Raw genomic sequence first — 12,390 nt, forward strand, 5'->3', positions numbered from 1 at the left:
GAAACATATATTTTCAGGGCCCTGACTACGTCCAGCAACTTGGAATCCTCCAAGTCCCTAGTAGCCGCAGGCACCACAATAGGCTGGTTTAAGTGAAAAGCTGAAACCACCTTAGGGAGAAATTGAGGACGAGTCCTCAATTCTGCCCTGTCCGTATGAAAAATTAGGTAAGGGCTTTTATAGGATAAAGCCGCCAATTCTGAGACACGCCTGGCTGAAGCCAGGGCTAACAGCATTACCACTTTCCATGTGAGATATTTTAAGTCCACAGTGGTGAGTGGTTCAAACCAATGTGATTTTAGGAATCCCAAAACTACATTGAGATCCCAAGGTGCCACTGGAGGCACAAAAGGAGGCTGTATATGCAGTACTCCCTTGACAAACGTCTGAACTTCAGGAACAGAAGCCAGTTCTTTTTGGAAGAATATTGACAGGGCCGAAATTTGAACCTTAATGGACCCCAATTTGAGGCCCATAGACAGTCCTGTTTGCAGGAAATGCAGGAAACGACCCAGTTGAAATTCCTCTGTAGGGGCCTTCCTGGCCTCGCACCACGCAACATATTTACGCCAAATACGGTGATAATGTTGTACGGTTACATCCTTCCTGGCTTTGATCAGGGTAGGGATGACTTCATCCGGAATGCCTTTTTCCTTCAGGATCCGGCGTTCAACCGCCATGCCGTCAAAGGCAGCCGCGGTAAGTCTTGGAACAGACATGGTCCCTGCTGGAGCAGGTCCTTTCTTAGAGGTAGAGGCCACGGGTCTTCCGTGAGCATCTCTTGAATTTCCGGGTACCAAGTCCTTCTTGGCCAATCCGGAGCCACGAGTATAGTCTTTACTCCTCTCCTTCTTATGATTCTCAGTACTTTTGGTATGAGAGTAAGAGGAGGGAACACATACACTGACTGGTACACCCACAGTGTTACCAGAGCGTCCACAGCTATTGCCTGAGGGTCCCTTGACCTGGCGCATTATCTGTCCAGTTTTTTGTTGAGGCGGGACGCCATCATGTCCACCTTTGGTTTTTCCCAACGGTTCACAATCATGTGGAAGACTTCTGGGTGAAGTCCCCACTCCCCCGGGTGAAGATCGTGTCTGCTGAGGAAGTCTGCTTCCCAGTTGTCCACTCCCGGAATGAACACTGCTGACAGTGCTATCACATGATTCTCCGCCCAGCGAAGAATCCTTGCCACTTCCATCATTGCCCTCCTGCTTCTTGTGCCGCCCTGTCTGTTTACGTGGGCGACTGCTGTGATGTTGTCCGACTGGATCAACACCGGCTGACCCTGAAGCAGAGGTCTTGCCTGACTTAGGGCATTGTAAATGGCCCTTAGTTCCAGGATATTTATGTGAAGTGACGTTTCCATGCTTGACCACAAGCCCTGGAAATTTCTTCCCTGTGTGACTGCTCCCCAGCCTCTCAGGCTGGCATCCGTGGTCACCAGGACCCAATCCTGAATGCCGAATCTGCGGCCCTCTAGGAGATGAGCACTCTGTAACCACCACAGGAGAGACACCCTTGTCCTTGGAGACAGGGTTATCCGCTGATGCATTTGAAGATGCGATCCGGACCATTCGTCCAGCAGATCCCACTGAAAAGTTCTTGCGTGGAATCTGCCGAATGGAATCGCTTCGTAAGAAGCCACCATCTTTCCCAGGACCCTTGTGCATTGATGTACTGACACTTGGCCTGGTCTTAGGAGGTTCCTGACTAGGTCGGATAACTCCTTGGCCTTCTCCTCCGGGAGAAACACCTTTTTCTGTACTGTGTCCAGAATCATCCCTAGGAACAGCAGACGTGTCGTCGGAATCAGCTGCGATTTTGGAATATTTAGAATCCATCCGTGCTGTCGTAGTACTACTTGAGATAGTGCTACTCCGACCTCTAACTGTTCTCTGGACCTTGCCCTTATCAGGAGATCGTCCAAGTAAGGGATAATTAAGACGCCTTTTCTTCGAAGAAGAATCATCATTTCGGCCATTACCTTGGTAAAGACCCGGGGTGCCGTGGACAATCCAAACGGCAGCGTCTGAAACTGATAGTGACAGTTCTGTACCACAAACCTGAGGTACCCTTGGTGAGAAGGGCAAATTGGGACATGGAGGTAAGCATCCTTGATGTCCAGAGACACCATATAGTCCCCTTCTTCCAGGTTCGCTATCACTGCTCTGAGTGACTCCATCTTGAACTTGAACCTTTTTATGTAAGTGTTCAAGGATTTCAGATTTAAAATGGGTCTCACCGAGCCGTCCGGCTTCGGTACCACAAACAGCGTGGAATAATACCCCTTTCCCTGTTGTAGGAGGGGTACCTTGATTATCACCTGCTGGGAATACAGCTTGTGAATGGCTTCCAATACCGCCTCCCTGTCGGGGGGAGACGTTGGTAAAGCAGACTTCAGGAACAGGCGAGGGGGAGACGTCTCGAATTCCAATTTGTACCCCTGAGATACTATCTGCAGGATCCAGGGGTCCACTTGCGAGTGAGCCCACTGCGCGCTGAAATTCTTGAGACGGGCCCCCACCGTGCCTGAGTCCGCTTGTAAGGCCCCAGCGTCATGCTGAGGACTTGGCAGAAGCGGGGGAGGGCTTCTGTTCGTGGGAAGAGGCTGTCTGCTGCAGTCTTTTTCCCCTTCCTCTGCCCCGGGGCAGATATGAGTGGCCTTTTGCCCGCTTGCCCTTATGGGGACGAAAGGACTGAGCCTGAAAAGACGGTATCTTTTTCTGCTGCGAGGTGACTTGGGGTAAAAAGGTGGATTTTCCAGCCGTTGCCGTGGCCACCAGGTCCGATAGACCGACCCCAAATAACTCCTCCCCTTTATACGGCAATACTTCCATATGCCGTTTGGAATCCGCATCCCCTGACCACTGTCGCGTCCATAATCCTCTTCTGACAGAAATGGACATCGCACTTACTCTTGATGCCAGAGTGCAAATATCCCTCTGTGCATCTCGCATATATAGAAATGCATCCTTTAAATGCTCTATAGTCAATAATATATTGTCCCTGTCCAGGGTATCAATATTTTCAGTCAGGGAATCCGACCAAGCCACCCCAGCACTGCACATCCAGGCTGAGGCGATTGCTGGTCGCAGTATAATACCAGTATGTGTGTATATACTTTTAAGGATATTTTCCAGCTTTCTATCAGCTGGTTCCTTGAGGGCGGCCATATCAGGGGACGGTAACGCCACTTGTTTTGATAAGCGTGTGAGCGCCTTATCTACGCTAGGGGGTGTTTCCCAACGCGCCCTAACCTCTGGCGGGAAAGGGTATAATGCCAATAACTTTTTAGAAATTAGCAGTTTTTTATCGGGGGAAACCCACGCTTCATCACACACCTCATTTAATTCATCTGATTCGGGAAAAACTACGGGTAGTTTTTTCACACCCCACATAATACCCTTTTTTGTGGTACTTGTAGTATCAGAAATGTTCAAAACCTCCTTCATTGCCGTGATCATGTAACGTGTGGCCCTACTGGAAAATACGTTTGTTTCCTCACCGTCGACACTGGAGTCAGTGTCCGTGTCTGTGTCTGTATCGACCTGAGGTAACGGGCGCTTTAGAGCCCCTGACGGTGTTTGAGACGCCTGTACAGGTATTAACTGATTTGCCGGCTGTCTCATGTCGTCAACAGTCTTTTGTAAAGTGCTGACACTATCACGTAATTCTTTCCATAAGACCATCCAGTCAGGTGTCGACTCCCTAGGGGGTGACATCACTAACACAGGCAATTGCTCCGCCTCCACACCATTTTCCTCCTCATACATGTCGACACAACGTACCGACACACAGCATACACACAGGGAATGCTCTGATAGAGGACAGGACCCCACTAGCCCTTTGGGGAGACAGAGGGAGAGTTTGCCAGCACACACCAGAGCGCTATATATATACAGGGATAACCTTATATAAGTGTTTTTCCCTAATATAGCTGCTGTATATATTTATATGCCAATTTAGTGCCCCCCCTCTCTTGTTTTACCCTGTTTCTGTAGTGCAGGACTGCAGGGGAGAGTCAGGGAGCCTTCCTCCAACGGAGCTGTGAAGAAAAAATGGCGCCAGTGTGCTGAGGAGATAGGCTCCGCCCCTTTTTCGGCGGCCTTTCTCCCGCTTTTTTATGTTAAAATAGGCAGGGGTTAAATACATCCATATAGCCCAGGAGCTATATGTGATGTATTTTTTTGCCAAAAAGGTGTTTTTATTGCGTCTCAGGGCGCCCCCCCCCAGCACCCTGCACCCTCAGTGACCAGAGCGTGAAGTGTGCTGAGAGCAATGGCGCACAGCTGCGGTGCTGTGCGCTACCTTAGTGAAGACAGGACGTCTTCTGCCGCCGATTTTGCGGACCTCTTCAGTCTTCTGGCTCTGTAAGGGGGACGGCGGCGCGGCTCCGGGACCCATCCATGGCTGGGCCTGTGATCGTCCCTCTGGAGCTAATGTCCAGTAGCCTAAGAAGCCCAATCCACTCTGCACGCAGGTGAGTTCGCTTCTTCTCCCCTTAGTCCCTCGATGCAGTGAGCCTGTTGCCAGCAGGTCTCACTGAAAATAAAAAAACCTATTTAAACTTTTACTCTAAGCAGCTCAGGAGAGCCACCTAGATTGCACCCTTCTCGTTCGGGCACAAAATCTTAACTGAGGCTTGGAGGAGGGTCATAGGGGGAGGAGCCAGTGCACACCAGATAGTCCTAAAGCTTTTTACTTTTGTGCCCAGTCTCCTGTGGAGCCGCTATTCCCCATGGTCCTTTCGGAGTCCCCAGCATCCACTAGGACGTTAGAGAAATTTAAATCTGGAAAAAAATCTCAGAATCTGCAGATTGTTTTTTTTGTGATTGCTACTGTATGGGGGCCTTAAATCTTTAAATTAAATTGCAGTGATTAGATTAATTGAATGCAAATCTATATTATAGAGCTGCAGAGCTTTACATCCTTATTACTAAAAGTGTTCACTAAAAAGACAAAAGTCCCTGTCGGCAAAACCAAATTATTTGTGTAGCTCGTGTCTCATATGCAGTGCAGGTCTGTGTATGTAATAACCACTTTCAAGGTTTTGGAAAACAATACTCACATGGGATTCAGTATGGAAAGGATGCCGGTGGTCAGAATACCGCCAGCGGCTTCCTACCTTCAAAATACCAACAGCACCCCAGAAAGTACCCTAATTGTCCATGCCCCCTACTCTTACCCTCCCTTCTGGGTGCCTAACCCTAACCTTCTCCGGTGGTGTCTAACCATAACCTCCCCAGTGGTGCCTAACCCTAATCCTCCCTTCCCCGCTGCCTAACTCTAACCTCCCCCTCCCCGGTACCTAACCATAACCTTCCTGCCCCTGCACCCTAACCCTTACCCCACTTCCAGTGCCTAAACCTAATCCCCCCACCCCACCCCATGGTGAGATGTGAGCGCACCCAGCTGTAAGAACTATCGGGATTCCGAGCATCTGTATTTTGATGCTGGGATCTGAGCTCCATTGGGATTTAGGTGCCTGGCTTATGGCGTCCTTCAGGATGCTGGTGTCGGTATTCCACCCAGCGGCATTTTAGCTATATCCCCTCTCACATGTGTGGTTGGGCTTATGTATTTCACCACATAGTACTTTTGTGGTTTCAGAGGAAAGTAAGTACTTAATATGTCATGGTTATAATTAAATCAGAACCAGCTAATCAGATTTAATTCTTATCTGTCTCTTTTAGATTTGGTTTATTCATAAATTGCATAATTTCTCTTTGTTGTGCTTATAAATAATAATAACTAACATTTTGACCAAATACCCACTTGTTCATAAACTTATTAATGTTATTATTTTTATATACTATGTTCTGGGGGAACCCTTTCCCAGCTACATTTGCGATGTGTAGCCCATAGGCTACAGCTGGCTAAAGCCATCTATGGTTGACATTAGCAGCAGGGAAGCAGATATATGCTGCGATCCTTCTGTCATATATCCAGGGGATAAATATTTTCTATTACCCAAACTGACTCTAAAAAAATAGAGCTTCACACCTCTTATTAATCCTTTACATTATGAATGATATGGCTGTGTTGAAGTAACTGTAGATACAAACAAAAAAGCTGAATATTTTAAGATTTGTTATAGCACTAAATTAACAGCTGACTGGAGGTTTGTTCTCTTGTTATTAAATTATTTTCTTCCTTGAAAAGCATTGATACCTAGGGGCCTTTGTACTGGTCCTTGCAAAGGGATAAAGTGTCAACCAATCAGCTCCTACCTGTCATTTTTTTTAAACACAGCCTGTAAAATGGCAGGTAGGAGCTTATTGGCTGGTACTTTCCCTCTCTCCTATTTATCACTCTACATGGCTTAGTAAATGACCAACAACAGACTGGTATCAAACATGCCTTTTCTAGGAAAGGTTTTTGAGAAAGTGGTTGCAACTCAACATATGATATTTATGATCCATTCCAGTCAGGATTCAGGAGAATACATAGCACTGAAACAGCCCTGGTATATGTGCTTAATAATCCTCTGATGGCAAGAGACAGTCGACTGTTCAATCTTAATCCTTCTGGATCTATCTGCAGCCTTTGATACTGTGGACTCTGGGATTCTGATTAAGCATCTGAAAATTTTCTGTGGACTGGATGGCACAGTCCTTATCTGCTTTAAATCATTTCTCACCGACAGGTCACAGAAAGTTATGTCTGGACTATTTATTTATTACCAGTTACTTATATAGTGCACACATATTCCGCAGCACTTTACAGAGAATATTTGTCCATTCACATCAGTCCCTGCCCCATTGGAGCTTACAATCTATATTCCCTACCACATGTACACGCACACACATTCACACTAGGGTTAATTTTGTTGAAAGCCTATTAACCTACCAGTATATTTTTGGAGTTTGGGAGGAAACCGGAGAACCTGGAGGAAACCCATGCAAGTACAGGGAGAATATACAAACTCCGCACAGTTAGTGCCATGGTGGAAATCGAACCCATGACCTTAGTGCTGTGAGGCAGTAATGCTAACCATTACACCATCCGTACTGGACTATACTCATTGTCACCAGTGTCACTGCCATGTTGTGTCCCACAAGGTTCTATACTATCCCTCGTGCTTTTTGCAGTATACATGCTATCACTGGGTGAAATACAGTAATCAGACATCGTGGCCTGGTCTACTGCTGCTGTGCAGATGATACACAACTATACCTGTCCTTTTCTCCAGGTACTCAGAACCCAATAACAACTCTAAATGGCTGTCTAGCAGAATTCCAGCAGTGGACGATTGCCAGTTGGCTGAGACTGAATCCTAATAAAACAGAAGTCTTTATGATAGAACCTCAACATCAAAGGATGAGGCCAACCAACTGGATTTACACTTGGGGTTTAAGAATTCCAAAACACTGATCAGGTGAAAAATCTTGGAGTTGTCCTGGTTAGTGATTTTACACTTAAACATCAGGTATCTGCCAGAATCAAATCCTCATTCTTTCATTTTAGGAATATAGCCAGAATCAAGCAATGAATTCTCTCTGAAGGTCTACCAAAAGTCACACATGCTTTGTATCATCTCGATTAGACTACTACAATAACCTCTGCCTTGGTCTCCCAGAAAAAGTGAGCATCCATTCTCTACTCCCTCCACTGCTGCCTGTAAGTTGATGAATCTATTTCAAGATTGGCTTACTGACTTTCAAAGCTCTACATACCAGGGCTGTAGGTATTTGAAGCAGCTTCTGTTTCCATACTGCCCCATTCGATTACTGCGATCCGTAGATGAAGGAATTTTAGCACTAACTAAAATCTACCGGAATTCATCTGGTGCTTGAGGCTTTAGCCATGTGGTTCAGACTCTATGGAACCCGCTTCCTCATACAGTTCGAGAGGCCCCCCACTCTAGAACCCTTAAATAACAGACTCATGACTTACCTGTTTACTAAAGCATTTCCTTAAATATCTCCATGTTCTCTTTATTTTATGAAAAGCTTTTCTGTACTTCATTGTTTCTATATGGTATTACATTCATTCTTTCTGTTAAGCGCCTTGAGTCCTATTGGAGAAAGAGCACTGTATAAATAAAATTACTGTTGTTATTATTATTATTATTATTATTATTACTACTACATAGGCCCCATAATCTCTAAAAATGTGATTGACTTCACAAAAATCATTCCTTGAAATGTAACTTGGAATTTTAAAACTAAAGCTGGCCATCCACCTAAAGAATACGTTATCTGTACAACCAACCAGTGAAGTGCAATGTGGTCTATAGCTGGGGAGGCACTGGCTAGTACCAGACCCAGATTTACACACACATACATATATGAAACCGATGGCTCCAGGCAATTACTATCGCAGAAGAGATACGGAGTTCATTGCTGCCTTACTTCTGGTCTCTTCCTGACCGTCCCTGTATTTCCAGTGGAGCGCTGCAACTTTGGTGAGTTTTGCCTTTAAAAAAGAATAGAGTAATACAAGGATGATATTTATAAGTTATAAATATCATCTTTGTATTCAAAAATTTTTTATAGTTAAAATTCCCATGCCTACCCTGACTGCACATCACTGCAGCCAAGCAACCAATTTGTTGTGTTATGCAAATACAGCGCTATGTGTAAATGTTGGAATGCTGATTAATATACAGGTTGAGTATCCCTTATCCAAAATGCTTGGGACCAGAGGTATTTTGGATATCGGATTTTTCCGTATTTCGGAATAATTGCATACCATAATGAGATATCATGGTGATGGGACCTAAATCTAAGCACAGAATGCATTTATGTTACATATACACCTTATACACACAGCCTGAAGGTCATTTTAGCCAATACTTTTTATATCTTTGTGCATTAAACAAAGTGTGTCTACATTCACACAATTCATTTATGTTTCATATACACCTTATACACACAGCCTGAAGGTCATTTAATACAATATTTTTAATAACTTTGTGTATTAATTAAACAAAGTTTGTGTACATTGAGCCATCGAAAAACAAAGGTTTCACTATCTCACTCAAAAAAGTCTGTATTTCGGAATATTTGGATATGGGATACTCAACCTGTACTATATATTATGTGTTAATACACTGCACAAGCACTAATACTAAAAAAAAATAAAAGGTATGTTTGTTTCATATTATGTCATCTTGTAACAAAGGAAGGACATTATTTTAAGTGTTGTGAATTTTTAGATTGTATTTTTTAGTATTATGTTTGCATAGTGTTTTAACACACACACTATTTAGTACTGTATATTATTCAGCATTCCAACACTTAGACATAAGTGCTCTATTTGAATAACACGAATATTGATATGTATATATGCTGCTTCATACTATATAGCGCAGAATCAATTTTATATTTTTTAACAACCAATTGTTTGTTGGAACGAATATATGGTAATGGATGTGAGCAAATGGTAATTAACCATTTATTCTCAAACACTTGAAAATATACAAAAACAGTCATTCAGACAAATTGGTTAAATCCATTTGATTTAATTAGTTTGTCTGAATGGCCATTTTTATCCATTTTCCAGCATTTGGGAGGAAATGGTCGATTGCAATTTGTTCCCATACATTACCACCTTTTCATTCCTGCTGTACCAGCGAATTGGATAGTTGGCTGGACAGAAAATCTTAGTGTCCTGCTAAGCAAATGTTGTGTCCATTGCAATGCCTTGAATACACTTTTCTCTATTCAATTAAAAAGTGCAGGCAGCTTTAGCTAGGTTGATGATGTCACTGATTTACTTCAAATAGTTGTAGTGATATCACTCAGTCTGAATATAAAAGTTAGTACTGGTCTCAGAACAGCGAGTTATCAGCTGTTTGTGAACAAGTTTGTATTGTGTATATTTTTCATTTAGTTTATCAGCTGTATTTTTTTTATCACACATACTAAATTAAACATATTTTATATATGCATAAAAAATATTTACTAATAGTCAGTATTTACAGTACAAAAAATAGATATGTGATATATAAAAATATACTTATCATTATACTAAATTTAGTGCTCACAAACGGTTCATTTTAATCAGGTCTATTAAATGCTTATAATTTTTCATGTCACTAATTTTTATAAGGTGTACAATTAAAATATAGTATACTGTGATTATTAAGGCTATTTATATAACCTGATAACAGTATAATATTGTTTATGCCAATTTAGAGTTTTCCAATTGAGCACTCAGTGCCGAGATGAGATTTGCCACCAAGAATCAATAGTGTTGCCGTTGGTGGAAGAAGTCTGCTGGTTCTCCACCATCGATGGTAGGGAATCATGGCACATGGCATAGCACTTACCATGGTCCCAACCCCTTCCCTGATTGCCCCACAATTGTGACTTGTCCCACAGTGGTGATGCCCCAAGGATTTTAACCATCAATTGTTTCTTGCTACTGAAATAAAACATCAACATCATAATTAGAGACCATCAATGGGGAACCCTTAAATGGCAACCCCTACTCACAGCCGAGTGGAAAAGTAGTTTAACACTTGTGGGGTACACAATAGAACTCAGGTTGCCCCAAACATAATATGCCCTTGCATAGGATCTAAGCATCAACTTGGTCAAGCCAACGTGAAAATGTATATTTTTCTATATGATCTCTTGCACTCCTAGTACATCTGGTTCCAAGATAGAAGTCCTTTTAGATCCTCTTTTATCCTGGTTCCATGATTAGGATGCACTGTGTTAACCAGAAGATTAAATGGGATATATATTAATGTGTTATTTAAAAAAAAAAAAAAAAGTGAGCAAGACCTTGCTGCCAGGGGTTCCTGGGGCTTTTGAAACGGAAATTTCCATCATGAATATTTCCACAATAGTATTACTCTGATGTTTTGAAAATGCTATTGTTTATAATGGAGATTGAGGTCAGTATCTGCGCAACCAAGTAACTGGCAACATTGCTTGGTGAGTGACTATGCTTTTTCCATTTATTATATGGGCTATGGATTTCAATGTGCTTTCTGCTCCAAATGAAAATTCTCTGCCTATTCAAATGCTTGTGAAAAGTGTACATTTTGAATAGCAGAATAAAATGTCCCACATTTCATGCATTTAAAATAAATATAGCTTTAATAGAGTGGAGACTTGAGTGAAAGAATTAATTTATTTTGGTGATTTTAACTTTTGAATAAATTTGCCAACTGGTAGATTTCCCACAAGGATCAAATTGCAGTGCTTACTGCAGACTTCTAGCTCCAGGCTTTAACACCCAGACTTATTCAATTACAAGTCCATTTGCTTTCTGTACTGCTGTCTTCTATCTCCTCATGGTTATCCCATAACTATCTAAAGCTCATCAGGTCAAAAGCACATCTCATTAGCCTAAGCAATGATTATGTCCCATGACATAGCATATAAAAGTAGGGTATTGGGCAGCCAGAATTGAGGGGAACTAGCAATTATCAAGTTCACCCTCCATCCACCTTCATCTCCTTTTAGTGTTTGGCTAGGCTCAGCTCTTTAGAAACAGAGTAGAAGAGGATGTTGAGAGGAATAAGGGGGACACCCTCAAGCAGAGGGACTCATCAACAATTTCCCCAGAATCCAAGCAGACCAGTCAGACATTGTAAGTCACGTTATGTATTTCTACTAACAGTGGAACTTTTTCAGCTTAGTGAAAGATGCAACAAAGTGGAATGAAGTGGCTACAACACAATTTTAAACAATGACACAGTACATATGTATTAGCTGTATTGATTGATCAAGTGGGTATTTTAAAGCAATAGTTATTACAAATAACTGCAGTCCTCCCACGATTTAAATTCTTCAATAAGGAAATGCCTTCTTTAAAAGGGAGTGTGACCATATCACATTAGGGGCATGGCTACATCAAAATAGCTGTGACCAGGCTCTCAACCTTTATTTCCTCCCTAGAAGACACCCTGAAATTACTGCTCATTTCAGAAGCATATGCCTCTAAAGATGCCCATTGATGGGTTAATTATCAGTGGCTTTTAATCATCTGTTAGAAACTATCAATGGTTGAACTATTGATGGGTCCTAAACATGAATATGAAGACCATGGCCACACTCTGTCATCAGACCTCCGCATCCGATTTTCACCATCAGCGAAAATCCAATAATATTAAAATTATTTACAATATGTGTCAGACCATTGATGATGGATAATTGTTAATGGTCAGGCTATCCTTACATGCATCTAGTGCACATAGCACTTGCATACCTTTGTAACCAAAGACATACAACCTAACTGCCTGTGAGTCAGGACACATGTGAGAGGTTTGTTCCTGCAACCTCTGTGGGAGTTTTTGTAGCAATGTATTTTGTAAGTAGCTGTAAGGGTCACCTATGAGGTCTTACAGTATAACAGATGTTAAATTATACACCCTCACATTTGATAAGAGTACAGTCTTTATTATACTACTCAAAACCTTTTGATCAG

General features: G+C 42.5%; 1 protein-coding gene across 6 annotated transcripts in view; it reads left to right on the plus strand.

Moving 5' to 3' along the window:
- Positions 1–12,390, plus strand: part of PKIB (cAMP-dependent protein kinase inhibitor beta) — a 279,172-nt gene that overhangs the window by 143,067 nt on the left and 123,715 nt on the right. The window contains exons 2-3 of one of the 6 annotated variants that reach the window (XM_063917253.1): positions 7,196–7,381; positions 7,471–7,587. The exons of 4 other annotated variants lie outside the window; for them this stretch is intronic. The gene's annotated coding sequence lies outside the window, so the exon portion shown is untranslated. Of the gene's footprint in view, positions 1–7,195; positions 7,433–7,470; positions 7,588–12,390 lie in introns of all 6 variants that reach the window. One more of the 6 variants, XM_063917252.1, reaches the window with a different exon arrangement.

Source organism: Pseudophryne corroboree, chromosome 4 (assembly GCF_028390025.1).
Source record: "Pseudophryne corroboree isolate aPseCor3 chromosome 4, aPseCor3.hap2, whole genome shotgun sequence".
NCBI lineage: Eukaryota > Metazoa > Chordata > Amphibia > Anura > Myobatrachidae > Pseudophryne > Pseudophryne corroboree.